General features: G+C 42.0%; 1 protein-coding gene across 2 annotated transcripts in view; it reads left to right on the top strand.

The window, feature by feature from the left end:
- Positions 1 to 19,411, top strand: part of DENND1B (DENN domain containing 1B) — a 159,299-nt gene that overhangs the window by 17,276 nt on the left and 122,612 nt on the right. The gene's annotated exons all lie outside the window — the stretch shown is intronic.

Raw genomic sequence — 19,411 nt, forward strand, 5'->3', positions numbered from 1 at the left:
CAGAAAATTCACAGCTAAAAAGTATGTGCAGTTTGCCCATAGCTCATCAAACCTGCCCCTAGGTGCTTACTGCCCTGTTGCCCTCCAAGGAGCAGCACCAGAAGGGAAGATGCTCTGCTTTCTGCCCACACAGCAAGGGGCTTGGGCGCATTGTATGGGAAGCTCCACGACGTGGCACTTCTGCCTCTGGGCCCTCGCTGTGGTAGGGTAAGCTGAGGAACTCGTGCCACCTCTCCTGTGGTCACTTACTTGCTGTGCACCTCTAAACCTCTCCTGACTAAGGAAGCCAGCCAGGCGCAGGTTTTGGTGATGGAAATCCAGAGAGTAATCAACGATGTGAGAGGGCGAGCGAGCACCCTGGTGCATGGCATCCCTCTTCGTTTCCTTGTTCTTAGAGGGGACAATATGGCCAAATCTAGGTTCTTCGAGAGTTCAGCATACCACACAGATGTATCAAACTTCAGTTAACAGAGTTTATTTGATTTCTGTCTCTTTTTACGTGAAGGCTTGCTGGGAGTTGTGAGGTAGATCATCAGACCCTCTTAGTTCAGACCGAAACTTCTGTTGCGTTCGTAATACGTTCATAATATTTCAGACCATCCGATGATTGCTTCATACCAGATCACTGTTACTTTTTACGTAAAATATGCCATTTTAAAATAGACTGATATTTTAAAGAACTATAAAGACGGGTGTTTATCATGTTTCTGTTCTTCATTACCAAAGCCTTCCTCCTGACTACTTAGCAAAGAAGTAAGGAACACTACCGTGCAGTTTTTTCCAAATGCCTGTAGACTTCCATACCAAAAGCAAAACAATGAAGTGATGTACTCAGCCTAGAACCTTTTTTGGGAAGAACTGAACTGTTTGTAGTCAACATTTTCTTAAGTGGTTTTCAGGTATTAGTGGAGAATTATATTCAGTAACCTTTTTCTCTTTAAATTTAGCTACAGGGTTTTGCAGTGCTTGGAATGACTCATGCATTGTACCGTGGCTTAAAAAATTACCCCGCTGTAAATTTAGAATTCTAACTCCCATTTTTAGAAGCAGCTTAAGAGGCTGTAACTGACTAATAGAGATCAAAATGATTAAAGAGGCCCAAAAAGATGGTAGGTAGTACTTTGTATATCTGTCATTGTTAAGAAGGATTTTAGATATAAGACAGTAAACTACACGTAAATGTGCGTGTGGTGTTTCTAGTGTGATACGTGTATAATTGTAAATTAATTTGATTATATGCTTACATATCAGGAATGAATAACAATTTAAGTAATGTTATCCCTAAGTATACGTGAAAACAAGACAGTAAAGAACAGCACATAGATGAAGGCGACAAAGTAGGTCAACCAAATCATCTGTGTGGGATGGTTCTTAAGTAGGTGTTTTATGTGTTGGGGTTGTAACTTTCTGTTGAAAAAATGTTTCTTGCCACATCAGAAATGAGATTTCAGCATTTTGTTCAGCAGTTTGATGGAGTATCCCCTTATCATACAGCAGTTGGTTCCTCGTTTTGCTGTGTTCTCGTTTTTGGTTTTAATTTTGTGTGCAAGTGTATGTGGGAGGAAGTTGTGACTGACGCTGTTCATTGGAGATGCTGTGTAATTTGAAGAAAAACAGAAATCTATTCTTAAATTCAACTTCTGTGTTAGATAAATTTTCAGTGCAAAAGAGAGATGTTGCTTCACATCATCGGAACAAGTAAAGTTTTGTGTTTTTTTTTCACTGTAGATCAGTCATGTGGGCCTTCCTTGTTCTTTAACGTGTACACGGTCTCTCTGTGAATGAGCGCGCCCACTTGTGCAGCTGCTAAAACAGCAGTAAATAAAAGCAGCTCAGGTAGCCAGGCAGGTGTTGCAGTTCAGTGCTTTGGAGATGCTGGCCAGCGTGACCTGAATTATCCAGCAAACTTCTGAGCCAAATGGGGCTCTGCCTTCCAGAAGAGGCGGCACGTAATAGAGCTGATACTGCTGCAGTGAGCTCAGTGCACCATCGTTGAAAGCGATGCTAGGGACAGGACACCCGCATCCCCAGCCTAAAATACAAACCCTGTCCTGCCGTCTGCAGCTTTCCTGGTGTGGGTCAGACACCAGGCTGCCTGGAGGGGAACAGCTGTGCCCTTGCTCGGCAGATGAAGCGGGACCTGGCTGGGGCAGGGCTGGAAGGGCTGTGTGGTCGGCTGGTTGCTGCCGCCTTCACCGTACGTGGGTGTCTCTGGTGCACCCCTGTCCTCTGCAGCATCCTGTGGCAGTCACTTCTGGAGCTGCGCTAGTTTGAGGGAAGAGTGCCCTTCTACTTGTTTTAAGCCTGCTGCTGCTGGTTTAATTGTTCTGTAGGTTTTGTATTACAAGAAGTACGGAAGAATTTCCTTTTCACCTTCATTTGCACCACTGATTTTTATCCCCACATCTGCCTGGCTAAACCAAAGCGTGTAGTCTGTTGAGCCTGACCATGAACAGATGCTTTTCTGTCTCAGTGTTGTTCTTTGCTATTCTTTTCTCAATCTTTTAGGGTTTTGGGGAGAGGATGTGTGTCGTGCTATGGGTTTCTGTAGCAGCAGCACACTGAAGTACAACTTTTTGGCCTGTGCTCTGAACCAAGCGTTTCATCAGCCTTAGCCAGGGTGAAGGAGCTACTGTTTATTGGTACCTCTCTTTCTCATAACAACATTGTAAATGCATAGAGTTGTAAAACAAGCACCACCACCCACAAACCACAGATTTTTAGTTCTGTCTGTTTTTAAAGCTTCAAATCAGTAGTTCATCTCGTTGGCTGTAGTGCTGGCTGTCAGAACGTTTGCCTGTTTGGAGTCATGCCATGGTGCTAAACGTGGGGTGGGGTGGGAGAAGAGAATATAAAAATGGCTCAAATTGTATTTTCAGTTTAGGATGAAGAATTTCTGATGTTCAGTTGTAGCTGCAGGGAGAATTTCAAAGTGTTTTGATTTTTACCATGTTAGTATTTTTTTCCCCTCTCAGTAACCTTGTTTAGAACTAAAAATAGTAGTGAATCACAAGTGAATCCATTTCTGTTATCACACTCCTGGGTTAATGCTCTGGATTTGTCCCTTCTCAGACTGTTTCTTCTCAGATGTTTTGTCTATCTGAAATCAGTTAGCATATATCCTCTCAGACTGGCCTGTGTGTGTGTGAAAATGTGCATCTTGTTGAGTCAGGCACGTAATAAATATCTATAAATGGGGAAGTTCTTCAGTACCAAAAGTAGGATTATAGTATAAGATCCCCCGTTGCTGTTCTTTTGACAGTTGTGTTGTTTCAGGGAGCTATGGCTCCTGTGTAGTACTGCACAGAAAAGTGATTTTTGTTTTTTTTTGTTATAGTTTCAAATGTAATGTCCATAAGTTCTCATCTGAGAAATCTCTCTTCTAGTTGCTGATTAAGTAAAACTAGTTTAGTACAGGCCTGAGGGTGTTCGTGCTCTTCTTTCGGTGCAGAAGGCATTGCTGCTGGTGGCTGCGGTGTGCAGTACTTGTCTCCTTGGGAAGTGGCCCACTTCTCAGGCTTGGGAAGGGTCCCAGATCCTGTAACATACCAAAGGTTGACTTGGATATTTTTCTAGCTAAAGGTATTGGCAGCTGCCTCACCTAGCAGTCTCTAGGTATGACTGCAGCTATCCTGTGTGACTTCTTTATTTAAAGGTCATTACAGGGAACATTAAAATAGGTGGGCTTCCAAAGCATGACTGTCCTGTGTGGCAGGGGGTGGTGGCGGCGTCTGCCTGAGAAGTGATACTCCAGAAAGACAGAGAAAGGTATCTCCTTATTTTTGTCTCCTTCCCAAGTGCAGCCTTTTCTGCCTGTTCAGAGAATTGAGCTTCCTGGCATTCCCGTCCTGTGGCGGTGCAGTTGCTGTAGCTTTTGTTCCCAGGTTCTCCAGTCCTGTTGCTTTCCACATACTGCTGCTATGACCAGGCCCCGAGGGGCAGTTGATAAGGGGTAAATACGACTATTTTTGCTCTTATTATTATATATTTAACTTTTTCTCATTTCATCAAAAACATGCTTTAAAAGACAACCATATATAAAACAAGCAAACACCTTCACCCCCCCCCACCCCCCCCATCAAACAACCTGTGCCAAATCCATATGCCTCTTACGGTGGGACGCTCTGGCTCTCTTTTCAAATAGCTTGCTGAAACTGGTGAAATAGATGCACACCCTGTGGCTTCTTCTCCCAGCAAAGCCCAGGAAACTCTTTCCAAAATACACATTTGAGAGAGGCTATAAAAGCTCCGCAAAGATGCAGAAATCAGTTTGTCTGCAATAATAAATTCTTTTCGGTGATTCACTGCATCATGCATGTATTCAGACACTAAAATACTGCTCAGATCTAGTTGTTTTTTTCTTCTTTGTTAGTTTGTTTCCTGGCCTGCTTTGTGGATCTTTTTTCCTCAATAGGAGAGGATATGTTTTTATTTGTTTAGTTCACCTCAGTAAGCTTTCTGGCCTCTGTGTTATTTATGCTCTGGAAATGAAAGTGTTATAAAGAAACAAAAGATAAATCATTGCAGTGTGTTTTTCCCCAGAAAATCCCATAGTTCATTTACACGCTATAGATACATTTTCTTGCCTAGTGTTCTCCTTTTTGATGGCAATTGATGCCGAGCACTTACACGTCTTGTTCCACACAGCCAAGTGTAAATACTTCTGTTGCCATACTTCTGTTGTTTTAACTGATGAAGATAATGAAGTCAGTGGACACAACTGATGCCATACTTCCAGTTAGGTCCAGAAGATGTTCTTGTTTTCCTATGCCTTAAGTTTTGCCTTAGTGTGTCGTTGGTGAATGTTGATAACCAGAATGCTAGACACTTGGGTGTAGTTTAATAATCTGTGTATTATTTTAAAGACACACATAAGCAATAGCTGCTTGCTAATAAAATGCATTTACTGACCCATGAGTGAGTTGATCCCTATGACTATTTAAAGCTTAGGTCTCTAAAAGTTTTTCTCTTATCTTTATGTTAAACAATGGAAAGTTTTACCGTATGTTCAAATAACGTCTTCATCAGGTTCACAACAGGATACCATAGTTAATTTTCAGTTGAGTGCTTTACAGGATTTTCTTTTTGCTGGCTGGTTGGGTGAAAGTCTAGACACTGTGAGACGAGGCGTTAGAGGGGCCTCACAATATAGTTATTGTGAATGGTAAGTAGGAGCAGCTTCCTCTGATGTACGGACTCTGTGCCCAAACCAGTAGTACAAAGGCATAGCTTTTGTTCCAGGGGATAGGGGCTAATCCAAATGCTGCACTCTGTGAAAAACCTTTTATAGGAGGGGGAGAAAAACTTGCCTTGGAGGTGAAAGGTCAGCAGTTTAACCTCTGACCATAAAATAAGAGACTAGTGAAGAATGGGCTGAACAAGAAGGAAAAATACTTCAAGTACTCTATTCTTTGTTTATCAAAAATGGGTCAAGCAAATGAGTGTCAGGAATGGTTACATGAGTTCTAATGGGACACAAGCGATTGTGAAGATGTGCACTAACTTAGCTGCACGCTGCTGCAGTTTGTAGCTTGTGTCTTTTCTGAGACTCCTGGTAAAGACATCCATCCCCACATGAAAATCTAAGCCATCAGCAAACCTTAAAAACCACAGTCAACTCTGCTCTCCTCCTCTCCAGCCCAGATCAGATTATTTTTTTTTTTTAAACCTTCGTTTGCATAAACTAACGTCATTTACCTTTTGCCCTTTGAACAGTTTCCTCTGTTTATGGGCTATTTTTGAAGTTCATAAAGAAGCATAACATTTCTCACCTCCTCACGTACTGGCTGTGCAGTGAGATGGGTCTCTGCAGTTAATGCCGCGGGACCTGGGTGGTCAGAGCTATTGTACAGCAGCAGGGGAGAGCTGTTCCCAATCTCCCTGCAAAGGGAATATGGAGGCTTTCGCCTCTGATCTCATTTTGGTATTATCAGTGCTGGGACTTTAGTCACAATCCAATTAGAAATGATGGGAGTTATGTTAACTAATAGTTAAGCCTCCCATATTCTCAGGTCCACCGGTTTGGGCCAATTGGTTACGCTGCTGGCAGAAGATACCAAGAGCGCTTAATGCAGTTGGTGCCTCAGAGCTCCCTGCCTGGAACACAGCCGTTCCTTGTGCTTCACTACGCCCAGCCCTTGAGAAGCACTGCTTTATCTTGCCCTGTCACTCCCAGCATGCCAAAAAGCAAGGAAGGCATAATGCCTAGCTTCTGCACTTCTGGAAGTTTTATACCTCACTGGCCAGAGATGTGTTTTATATATGAGGTAAATTCCTCTTCCTGCTTCACACAAAGGGATTAAAGCTAGGCTTTGTTGTTGACCCTCTTCACATGTCACATCTTCAAACATTTGCTTGTGACCTGGACAGCTTTAGGCCCCTTGCATTGAAAGAAGTGATCAGAAAGCACCGGCATTCCTCAGCCAGTGGCGAGCCTTCTCAGTGCTCAGTGAGATGCATTTTGGTACATGCTTGGTTTTGTTTGCGCCTGGACATAGCATGGCTTCAGACTTCATGCTTCCTCAGATCCTCAGCGAAGCTCAATACTTTGTTTCTCAATTTCATAGACATCCATCTCTCTTCTTTTTAATAATATTAGGGATAAATGTCTCAGAAAGACATTACTAAATGTACTTCCATGACCTGACGCATGTTCAAATGAGGGAGAAGAGATGCAATTCTCTTTAAATTCTTCAGAAACCCTTTGGGTTCACCAGTGTCAAACTACAGTGCTTTAGTGGTGGGCTTTTCAAACTTGCAGAGCTGTTTAATAAATCGGTTTTAAATGAAAGACTTGGGATTGCAGCTGTTGCTGGATGTACCTTTGCAGGTGATTCCTATGGCTAGGAAGTGAAATGAAGAACCCATTATACATCGCTATTTGGCTTGCTATTAATGGGTTAGTTTTGTAACTTTTTCAGTATGAATTGGTGTGACCTTCTAGGCTTTTCATATTGGATGGAATCGAAGTGTTTTCAACCAAAATGACTGCCTTTTTCCCTTTAGTGAAAAGCAGCAGGAGCCCTTGTGTTTTAGAGGAGGTGGCCTTCCACTGTTTTGTATTTGAATTTGGAAAACAAGGGATACAGATTTTTTTTTCCCTGTAATTACTTCTGGAATTTTTAAAAGCAATCTAAGCCTCTTCTGTACCTTGTGAAAGATGACTGGTGTAGCACTCTATGCAGGGTAATGTATTTCAGCTTCTCGTGCATTCTGTGTTGATGGTTGTTGCTGTTATGCAGGTTTATAGCTGTGTTCTGAAATATAAGCATCAGATTTATTTGGTGAATCGATGTTTTTGTATGAGACAACCTTAATTCATGCTGTTATTGATTTATTGAGAAGTCATTCCTTATTCTTTCATGTCAATAATAATATTTTTTTTCCATCTTGCTGGAATTTTGACTGGTAGATATCTGGTGCATATATATGCAGTATGTATGTTTTCCCCTTCCTCTTATTTTTTTTTTTCTGCTGAAATGCTCTTTTGGAAAATAGAATTAAGGTCCTCATTTAAGAGGCAGGTTCAGACCAATGGGCAGTCCGTCGGCCTTCCTTCCTGTAGTCCTTACCCACCTGCCCCCAGTGGGCCTGCAGCTCTTGCTCGCTCATGGGCCTGCTTCCTCACGGCCTTCTGGGCTGCCTCTTGCCCTCGTGCCCTGCCCGCGTTTCGGGTCAGCGAGGACCTGCCGGGCAGCTGCCTGCCTTGTGGGATGCCTTCACTGACAGAGTTCCTTCTGCTCTGTGTCCTGGTACTTGTAGGGCAGCCGGTTTGGAGGCAAGCTGCTGAAATAGGAGAGGACTTGTGATGCTGCCTTCTGGAAAAGCCCAACTTACAAAGTGCCTGCTGAGTTCTGAGCCCACGTAGGACATGCAAGTGCTGTGTGTTACTTTGAACTGTAGCTTTTTGTATTCTAGATGAAATACATTGTCCACTGTTATCGCACTGCTAAAATAATTTCCAGTATTTTCTGCGTGATTCTGCTGGATGAAGCAGGCATTAGACATTGAGCTATTCATAGGATAAAGTATTTTTTGCACTGCAAATGCATCATAGTAATTTTGTAGCTGAACATCAAGTGAAATTGTGAAAATTTACTACTTCAAAAATCAGTAAGGCAATGTCCCTCTTCTGCTTTGTCACTGAAGTACATGATTCCAAGAAATGTCCTGATGTTTCCTAATTATCAAGTGTGCTTTGGGATTAGTAACCTGTGTAGACTGGAACTCAGATCTCCTGCCTCCAGGACAGCAAGACACAAACCATTCTGGTTACAGCCCCTTTACATGTGCTGGGATGTAGTTCACATTCCCTGTTTTCCTGGCCCCATCTGGCACCTAGCAGGGAGTTCTGACCTGCGTAACTTAAACACCTGTGAGAAAACCCTTTGACTTGTTTTCTTCTGACTTGCTTTTACTTGTCTATATAAATAATGCCCCCTGCTTTAAAATAACTAACTCTGGATGGAAATATCCTTTTTTATGCCTCTAAATGTTCTTCTGAATCAAAAATAATTGCTTTTTCCAAGATCTCATGATATTTGGAAACGTAAGCAAATCATCTCTCTGCCTTCATGCTGTATCCAGTGAGTTGTGGGCATCAGCTTTGATGTGTACCCTATGTAATCTGTGTTTGTATTTCCCTGTTAGAATTCCTGGATGGAACCATGAAATCCTGGATCTGAGAATAGTATTAGGACCTTACAGAGCATTAAGCATCCTAATGATTTTCTTTGCTTCGATACATGTACTTTGCATTCTGAATGACAATGTATATGTTTTTATATTTCAAACAAAGGGATCAATGGGGAAAGGACTTAGTGGAGGTCATGCAGCAGGTACCTGGCAGGACTGAGAACCAGAGGGCACATCTTCCGCCTCCCGGTGTGCTGCCTTACTCACTGCACAGCATGCCATCTGTCTGGCAGCCTGCGTCCGCCTTCTAGTCCTGCTAAACCAGGGAGCGACAAATACTGTTAACGAAGCTGAATAAAAAAGAATATCAAATGAGTGGTTTGTTATTTTTCTTCCTGTCCTCTTTAACTACTTTACGACTCTTTGGAGCTTTGAAGCAGTTAGAGGGAAAGGCACAGAGAGGTGCAGCTATTTCAGAGTTACTGAAAGATCAGTCTGTTTCCCTGCAGGAAAACACCAAAGAAGTAAATAGCATTAACCTTCCACTGCATGTGTTGTTCACCTTTGAAAGGCTTAGCGAGGGAAAAATCCCCAATTTGGGAAGGTCCCTAGGAGTGCTGTGGAGTCTGTGCTCCTGTCTTGAGCAGCCCCCTTGGAGGGGATCCAGAGGGTCCCCGTTCCCTGGGCCACCAAGTGCCATAGCCACGGTGCCACTGCTCATGTGGGAGCCTGAGCCCCTTGCCCCTCGCCTGCGCTGTATGTAGCCACTGCCCAGGAAACTTCTGTGGAGACCCTTTCTTAACATTTTCTTTGTTTTCTATGGGAAAAATAACAAAGTTGGGTAATTCTTTGTAAGTGGATGAGCAAATGACTAGAATATCTTCAGTAACTACACAGCTGCTAGAAGGGACTTGTAACTTAAATGCTAGGGAATTTTTTTCCCCCCTGTACATGGCTACTGGATACTAAGCCATGAGTGCTTCATGATAGAGTGAGAATCTCAGCCGATTAGAGGACTATTAGCTGCTGGAGTAACACTGATCTTTCTGTAAGCAACCTCTTAACCTGTTTTTCATGTTTTGTTCTTCTCAAAAGTTCAGTGTTGACTTTTAAAGATTGGTATGTGGAAAACGTCAAAACATTGATTTTCAGCTGCATGCTGCCTGTCATAGACAGATCAGGGCTGAATGCATGTGGTCCAGCCTCTAAAATTTTTTGTTGTTGATTCTTGCCTGCATGGAGGGCCCTTGGGACAGATGGCCCCTCGCTGTTGATGGTTCGATTACAGCGATCACCCACAGCTTCTGAGGAGTGCGAAGAAAAGAAATTGCTTTCTTTGTCAAGGTGTTTTCAATTCAATTCTCACCCATTAGCCCTGTTTGGTTAAGTTTTGAATTACTCCATCAGGTGACTGATGAGTTTATTTTTTCCCCCAACAGTATTAAAATGGATTTGGTATAAGACTGAGAGCAAAGGCAAAAAATAAAAAAGATTTGTACTTATTGATCAGTGCTCCTTTGTCTTTATTCCAGTTTAAAATATCATGAACAATCAAGATAAAAATGAATACTGAATCAGAAGTGGCTAGGAAATATATATATATGTAATTAAAATACATTTTAATTATTTTAAATCCATGAGCTGTTCACACACAGGACATTATATGTAGTCTGTGGCTAAACAACATGTTCTTATGGTTTTAGAGCTTTTAGTAGCTTAGAATCATAGAATGTTTATGATTGTTTTAATTTAGTTTATAGCAGATTAATGTCTTAGAGAATTACAAACTGTCTGATGTAGTTGAAGCTTTCAACATCAGACACAGTGTGGATTATGGTGCCGCAGACCTCCTGAGGAGCAGGAAATCACCAGGCCAGGTCTGAGCTGTCAGTGCTATCTGCTTCCATCCTGTCCCACCGCAGCTAGCAAGCAAAAAGTGAAAGGTTAGAGTTTCATATTAATTGTAATGGGAGAATGAAAGCAAGGTAAGGGTAGAGAATTTGAAACTGTTTTTGTAATGTGCAATTATGTTCATTCTCTTTTGCATGTAAGCTGAGTACTACTAAACAGTCTCCAGCCTTGTCTCTCAGTTTATCATATATTCACCCCATCTCTCTGATTAAAGTAGTATCTGTAGTAAATAATTGAAATGTCATAAATAATCTAGAATAAAATAATGAATGGAGGATCTAACCCGTTCTCTTTAGATCCATCCTTGCTTGCAGCGACAGGGTCAGTGAGGTTGGCTCTGCAGAGCTGCCCTTGGTTGCTGCACCTGCCAGTGGCTACCTGAGTTTACCTTCCTTCCTCCTTGCACTTGGTGAAGGCAGGGCCCTCTGGGAAGAAGAGACAAAACATTGGCCAGCCTCTGATGCTGGAAGATGTGCCATGTTGCAAGCTGCAGTTTCAGCTTTGCTTGCAGTAGCCTAGCAGGAGAGAAGGCAGCCCAGGCTGCTTGCTGCTGCATGTGTAGCGCCCAAACCCAGCATCAGCCTCTCATCATGCTTAGAGCCTCAGAGAAAATGTTCCTCTTGATACATATTTGGATAATGATGTTATATATTCCATAATTATGTTACTCATTCCATTATTCCATTGTGTTATGTGTTCTAGTATTTCTCTGTCCTGAAAAAACTTTTATCTATCATCATGTTTTACTGCTTCCATTAGTTGGTATTTAAGTCAAGGGCTATAATTTGTAGGGAAGCCCTGCCCTCAAATATGAAACAATTGGGCTGTCACCAGGATGTGGCCCTCACCAGCAGAAAGTGGAAGGAACGTTGCTGCACCAATTAAGCAAGAAGTGGATGTTCATTATACCTTCTCCAGTCATGAGGGTGTTCCCCAGCAACACTATTTTCTTGAAGAAAACAAGAGGACTAGACTAATGTCTGCTTTGAAAAAAAATTATGGAAGCATTGAGTTCTTGGTGGAATTTTTTGCTTGTTTAATTCTATTTTAAATTCTGTAGGCGAGTAAACTGTATTGTGAGACTTTCTGAAAAATGTTTGTTAAAAATGGCTCGAATATTTTTTGGTATTTCCTCCAACCAGGAAGCTTGCTTGGCAGGGTTGCATATATCCTCAGTTTTATCTCCAAGCTGATACTAAGCTGATCTGTATTTCTGCTAGGGATTTAGGAAGTAGTAACCCAAGCATCCATAAGCTAATGGATATGTAGTCTCTTTTATGTTCCAGAACTGTTTTTGATTTTTCTGTATGCACTCTGCATGGGTTACACACAGCAAATATAACGTGAGATAAGATGTTTTTTCTCTCTCTGGTCAGCCAGCACTGATGTGGAAGAGCTGAGCAAAGGGCCACCTCCAGCCCCGTGACTGTGTGGTGGCTTGCTTCTTCCTAACTTACCGAGTGGACTCAGGGCTTGGCAATAACATACTGGGAACCCTTCTGGATCTTTCTCAAACTCTATCTTGCTAGCATTAATATATGAAAAAGCCATTTAACCCACAATATTTTTAAAGAACTCTAGGTCCTTTACCTTCATTTAAAACAAGCAAGACCCTGCATAAGGTGTCTATTTCCAAGGGGGTATAGGCATCCTTAGAGAGCTGGATGCAAAACTTAGATTTGGTTGCAAACGTGAATGCCCTGAGTCTTACTGTTTTCAGTTATTGTTCATTTCATTAGATCACTGCACAGCCTCTCTCACTGAAAAGTCTTTGACCAAGAGACTCGGTGATGGAAGAGCAGAAATACTTAGTTTTATAAACTTTCCTTGAACATTAGTACTGACTGAAGGCATAGTTGGTGCTCACTTGCTTGGTCTTTTGCTACCCCTTCAGTGAGCTCTGAGGTACTCATTGTCATGAGCTGTAATTCACTCATGATTACGAGTGAAAAATGAGAAAATTAAAAAATAACACTGTAGCTCCAAAAGGTGTACATTTCTTACCACATTTTACAAGATTATTCTGAAGACTTAGCGGGTAAAATAAAGTCCTGCTTATCTTGCAAAAAGGCCAAACGAAGGCTGGACATATTAATTCTATCTGTGTGCTGTCTGTGCAGTGAACTCTCACCCTGATTAAGGTTTTATCCTGAAGCATGGCTAATAGCATTGCAGCCAGAAGGCCCCTTTCTTTCTGTCCCTGGCTAGCTGAAACGACTTTCTGCTCTGTCCTTCTGGGGTAGCAAGTTCTTGGCAAAAAGGGATTGACCTGCAGCTCTGAAGGAAATGCGAGTTGCGGCTAGAAGTTTTGACCACCTATCTGCTCATAAAAGGGAAAACACATAGTTATTTCCTAGTCTGAGTGTCTGTTACAAACGGAAGCACTGTGAAAACGCTGAGGGGCCTACAGGTCAAGTGCCCGTGGGGCCTCTGCAGTGCAGTAGGCCGAGCCTTGTCAGCTGTTAGGTGGAGCAGCTTGTTCAATATTTGCACATTGTTTTCACATCCTTACTTTTCTGAGTACTTTGAGAAAATGTTATAATGTAAGTTAGAAATGGAAATACCTGAAAATAATTCTCTGATAGATTTTGTGATTGGCAAATCTGTTGCATGGCTTTACTGTGTGATGTACACGCATTAGATTCACACACTTAAATACGGATTGTGAAATACAAATAGATCATGGGTAGAAATGACCCGTGTTTCGAAGCTGTGGTGTTGCTGTGGTGTCACGGCGCTGTGAGCAGTGCCTGAGCTGGACTTGCAACTTGAGGAGTGGGTTGTGTCAGCGCAGCGCTGAGAGGAACTTAGTGGAGAGCTCTCATCTGAACAGCGGCTGCCACGGCTGCGGGTTGCTTCTTTGTTTTCCCGTCTAGTAGAAACAAAACGCTGAATTCCCATAAACGTGACCACTGGTATCCTGAAGCCATTTAGTAAGTTCTGTGTCTGTGAAAAGCTGCAGTTTAAATCCTGAGGCATTTGTTAAATCTGTGAGTAATTTGGTTTACTCGTAGTCTCGGGTACTTTGCAAGCATGAGTCGTAGAGAAACTATTTTAAGTCGTGGTACAGTTTTCAGCTTACTTGAAAGCCTACCCAACTTGGGTTTAGCTACAGTTAAAAGCAGTTTCCTTAGGAAAAGCTCCCTACTGGGCGGAAGGGATTTTCGTCTTATCCAGTCTTTGTAATTATGTGTCTGAACCTGACTGAGAAGTCATTGATACAAAAACCACATTTCTGTTTCATCGTTGTGTGTTTGCAAAGGCTTACAAGTGACAACTGCTGGGACCATAAATGCGGCAGGGTGCTAAAATGTCTTTTTTCTGTGCTCCTTTGCTTATGGAGCTTAGTGCTTAGTGTTTGTTTGTTGACACTTCTGTCATTTAGTCCACACCTTAGTTTGCATTAGAAAAGTTAAAAGGAAATATGTCAGAAGTCATACTTTCCAAATTTCTCCTTTGGTTCCAGTGAGAGTTAGGTAATCTGAGCAGTTTCTCAGAATGGGATGTAGGATTTGCAGTCAGCAGAGAGCAAGGAAGAGGCCACTGGTGAAAGGAGACCCACGACTCCTGCGTTCGGCCAGGCTGTAGCTTGGTTTTGAAGGCAACTCAAAGTTCAGCACCTCGCTACAATGTGCTACTGAGAGTACTGTGTAAGCACTTAAAAGCCTAGAAAAATCTGGGTGTATTAAGGTATGGCTATAAAAGGCGGTAAGTGGGAGCTCTGTAAGCTCTCTTGTAATGGAGCTGAGTTCCTCATCAGTGGTAGCTGAGCACCAGACCGGGCCTTGGTGCGGAGCACGCTGCTCTGCGGTGGGGCACTTGTTGCCTCCGTGTCCGCTTGCTGGAGTGGCAGCTGGGGGGAACTACGGAGGTAGTTCCGGAATGCTGATAAAGTATCAGTGAAAAAAAGTAAAGGTCAGGTGTGAAGAAAGAAAGAAAAGGGCTGATCCTTAACATTTGATACAACTTTGTAAATACATTTTAATTTATGAAAAGACTCAAAGGTGTGGATGCCTTCTGTAGCAAGTTTTCTGTGGTATAGGTAAAGTAAGAACAAACTTAACATTCCTATGAATTTTTTTTTTTTTTCCCCAATATTCCTTTGAGCAAAAAAATACCTGGACTACGTGATTCGCATAAAAGTGCACTTTCAAGTATTTTCTAGTGGCACCCTCATTTGCATATCATCTTTAATCTGTCAGGTTCTAAGTGTCGGAGAAGTTAGCAAGTGTTCCTTACTTCCACCTTTTTATGAAGTTTCCTCAATATATTTTGTCCTTGTTCTTTCTTTTGATTACTGAAGCCTGGAAGATAGTGTAGCTCCCTTCCCACGTTTCCGTGGCGTTTCGCCGCCGCTCCGGCTGCTGGAGCATGCTCCACTTTGATCCCCAGCACCCAGGAGCTGAGGACCACCACCGCCCTCAGATCTTCCTGACAGCAGCACCTCGTGCTCCTGCTGCACCTCTGGCACTTCATGTACAAAACTATTCGCAATTTAAGCTGATATACAGAAGTCTTTTTTGCAGGAAGTCATCAACGTGAATTCACAGATGAAATCTGATGAAAAAAGAGCAAAGACTTGCATTGCACGTTATGTTCATCTCTTACTTTGTTTCTGAATAACTCATGAAATACCATATCAATACAAAAGCATCTTAGTACTGTTTCAGTTTTCTGTCAACTTGTTCTCAGCACATAGCAGACTTTTGACTTTGAACGATAGTAGTATTATAAATGTAGAGAACTTTTTATTACTGAGAACTACTTATTCTGTGAAAATCAATTCTGCTTGTAACTTAAATGTATGTTTATAAAGCAGTTCCCTGAGGTAATGATAAGCCATTTCAGCTTTATTAATCGCATTCTTGTGTTCACGTTAGAACAGCGATCTGGAGCTTCTTTTTCAGACGAAAAAGAACAACTGTCTGCAGTAAGTTTAGCTTTGCTGCCTGCTTTTACCTCCCTGAGTTTTTTCTCCACCCCCATATCTCTTGACCCCATCTCTTCTTTTCCCTCTGCACTGATGGCTTTTTTCCGAAGAATATCTTTACAGCATCAGAGAAAATATAGCTGGAGAGGTACTGAGCAGCCATCTAGCCCATTCCTCTGTCCCAAGACGTGACCAACCCTGCTTGGCAGTTTTTGTCTATCCTGCTCTGTAAAACCCACAGGGATGAGGATTCCACCTCTCCAGGCAGAATATTGAACTACTTAATTAATCTGTTTCATTTTACCTTAACTGTGTTTTTCTGTCTCAAATTATTCTGTGTTGCTATCAAGAGAATTACCTGAGATGATGTTTCTCAGCATGTGTTTGTAGTTTCTCTTTCATTACCAAACAGAATGTGAGCTAATTAACTTATCCTGTTGTATTTTTGGATGATGCTTATAATCTGCAAGCTTAATGATACTGAAGAGCATTCTTTAGTTTATATTTAACCACTCAAATCTTGGGAAAATTACCATTCAGTAAGCTTTTCCTGTTGTTATTTATCGTAGTTCCGAATGCACTACTTTTCTAATTTAATTTGTCATGAGATATATTACTTCTATATTTTCTTAGCTTTGTTACAGAAATTAAAATGTGTTAAAAGTGGTTTTCCTAAAAATATGGATGACATCCTATAGGAAGTTACCTCTGTGAGAGCAGATTTTTGGAGAGGAATTACATTACCTTTAGGATATGCAGTGTTTTCCTCTTCTTTTAATATGTAACTTTTTTTTTTTTAAATGTGCCTCTTTTTTTCTGTTTATGTTGAGTACTCTGATTTTTGGTCCCTCAACATTCCTTTCCATGCTGGTCTGCCTTTGACTTTCACCAAGAATCTGCAGCACTGGGAGTAGCATCAACTCCTAAATGCGGTCCTCAGGAGCTTAAATAATTCTCTTCTGAATCATGTTACAAAAAGTATTCTTTTAAAATGTGTATAGATATGATATACATGATAGATTGCAGTGTAATAAGCTATGTCTAGTAATGTGTACGTGACCTGTGGCTTCGCGTTGGTGGAAAAAAGCAGGTAGAACACTGCTTGCTTTTCCTATTATCATCCCAGAAATGATAAGAGAGAGACGGTTTCGCTGCTCAGGAAGTAGGCAAGTCAGTCCTCATACTCTCCATTTGGCCTTTGTGCGGTTATTTACAAGGATGGTCTATGTTACTTGCTGTGTCTATCTTCTCATGGGCTTCTATGTAGTCATACAGGATCCTTCCAGCTCAGCTGCAAATATCTGTTCTGTGATCCAGCAGTGCTGTAAAATGAAGGACCTCACAGAATCTGCATCACGTCGTCTGTAACTTACCGAATTGTTTAAGCAGTGGTTTTGGAAAGGGACAGTGGAGGTGCAGCATACCAATTTGTTTTGAAAATTTATGCTTAATTCCTTTCTGGACATCCAAAATACCGACTTTTAGTTGGCTTTATCTAAAATATGTTTGTTTTCAGGGCTGAGCATTAGGTACTATAACTAGTTCCGTAGTGTTTGGTGAGTTCACTCTTCCCTCCCTTCACTCCTGCCCAGGTGCGTTGTGTTGTTCTGCCTGCCAGCACTCAGAAAAGCCTTTCTGCACTTCAGCACAAATGTTGTAGAGGAACAGACCGGTGATTCAACCGGTATTGTATTTCCTCCTGTAACGTTAAAACTTGCTGGAGATTACAGGGATGTTGGAGAGCGTATTTAAAATTCAAAATGACAGAGAAGTCGGGGGACTGTGCTTAGGATGTAATGCTATTCAGTTGGGACGAATATAAGGTACTGCTCTGCAACAGAAATAATGAGTAGGAGAAGCAGAACAACTGACTACATGTAGCAGTTCTCAGTAAGGAAATGTAATAAATTACAGCTGGCCACAAATGAGGAATATCATGCTTTTTAAAAACATTAACATAATGCTGAAATTTATTTAAATTAACAACAAAAAAAGTGGGGGGTTAGGGGAGAAGAGCAACATAGCTGTGAAGGAATCCTGCTGTTCTGTTCAGCGCTGATAAAACTTTGGGTGAAATGCTTCTGGATAGATGTAGGCCATTTGGAAGTGGTTCAGAGAAGTGCAAGGGTGATAGCCTAAAAGAAAAAAAAAACATGTATGAAGGAAGCATAAAGGAATTTGGGATTGTGTAGCAATGAAAAATTAGACTATGGGAGAGAGAATAGACAAGGGTGTGAAAGATCTCTGGAAGGAGAAAAGGCATAGTGTTCTTCATGAGGAATAATGGCCTCAGATTGCACCTGGGAAGATTCAGGTTAGATTTTGCAGAGAGTTTTGAATGATCAGAAGGAAGTCTCACAACAGACTGTCTTGGAAAGAAGGGAGGATTAAAATAACACATGATCATTGAGGTCCCTTCTAACACTACATTTTTAAATGTGGGAGTGCACAACTTTACATGTCCACTTCTGTTGGCAGAGAGCCAGCGTGGGTGAGGCCTGGCGGGCAGGCCTAGTGGGCGCTCACACTGCCTCCTCTCGGCTCGCTTACAGCCTCTGACAGCTGCTGCTTTTCATATTGCTACTGGGCTGTGGACCACCTCCTCCTGAATAATGTGCTTGTGGAGACAGAAAAACCACGTGTTTTAACAGATATTGCTAAGTTACAGTTATTTATGAGAGTTTTAAAAAGGGTCCTCTCTGGAGGCTTCCAAAGCTAAACCTGCTCTTTTTCAGAAGGGTTTCCCCCTTTTTCTCCCAGGCTCTGTTGGGAACGGTAATGCTGTGTGAGAGAGTGCTAAGCATGCTCCCTTGCCCCCAGAGCGGGGCCCTGGTTAAAGGCAGACAAGTCCTCGAGCTTCAGAGAGCCCTGCAGCGGGGCCCTGCTGGTGCAGAGGGGCCGGGGGGAGCCCAGTGCTGCTGCCCTCCTCCTGCCCTCCGCCCTGTGCTCCTGCTCTTCCCTCCTGAGCAGGGCATTCCCTGCCCACGCCTCTCTTCCCCAAACCCTTCTCGCTTCGTGCCACTCTAACCAACCTGTCCTTGCACGACCCCAGGTAGTGCTTATCCCTTGTACTCCCCCTCCGCCCCAATTCCCAAACACTGCCTCTTCTTACTCCTTCAGTACCCTTCTCCTCCGTGCCCATTCATGTAAATCATGAACTCACAATAGATTCGATATTCATCATGTTACTTTTATTTTTCAGCTAAATGCCTTCCGTTAAGCTTCTTTTAAGGTGGGAATTAACTTTTGATTTATTTCTAAAGATATAACCCAAATTTACAACTATTTATTTGTACTTTTAGGTGCTTGTGGAGGAAGGTTGTTCTGAGGTTGTTATTCAGCGTGCATACTTTAATTGATTGAAGCCTCATTTGGTGATTGTTAAAGCGCTTACCTTGTAACCTACTGTATTACTGCCTTCCAGTTGTATGAGGCCAAAGGTTTTTTGAAGCTTGGTATAGACATGGTATCTTGAGTACTTTTTTTCCTGATCTTGTAATGATTTTAGGTTATCTGTTCTGAATTGATTACCCCCCTCACATTTTTAAATTCAACCTGGAGTTAAGGCACATATGTGAAATAAGTTTTCAAATGAAATGCTTTTTCAGAAGCCAAAGCATTGCGCCAGCATTTTTTCCTATTCTCCTTTCAAACTTAGATAATGACTATATGCGATATTACTCTGGCATCACTAAATTAGAAATGTCATTATAGCAAAATTTTAATTAAACTCATGACCTTTAATTAAAAGCTCCCTTTTAGGAATTAGAATCTGTCATGTCACTTTCTGCAGCCTTGCAGCAGCTGCAGTGATCTTCCTCCTTGTTAAGGGAATGAGGGCTAGTGTTCTCCTCTCAGCACACACATATATTTAAGGGTTGTGTTAGATGCTTATAGTTTGGGAAGTCACACGGCATCGGTAAATACTGCGTAGGA

This window comes from Cygnus atratus, chromosome 8, assembly GCF_013377495.2.
Source record: "Cygnus atratus isolate AKBS03 ecotype Queensland, Australia chromosome 8, CAtr_DNAZoo_HiC_assembly, whole genome shotgun sequence".
NCBI lineage: Eukaryota > Metazoa > Chordata > Aves > Anseriformes > Anatidae > Cygnus > Cygnus atratus.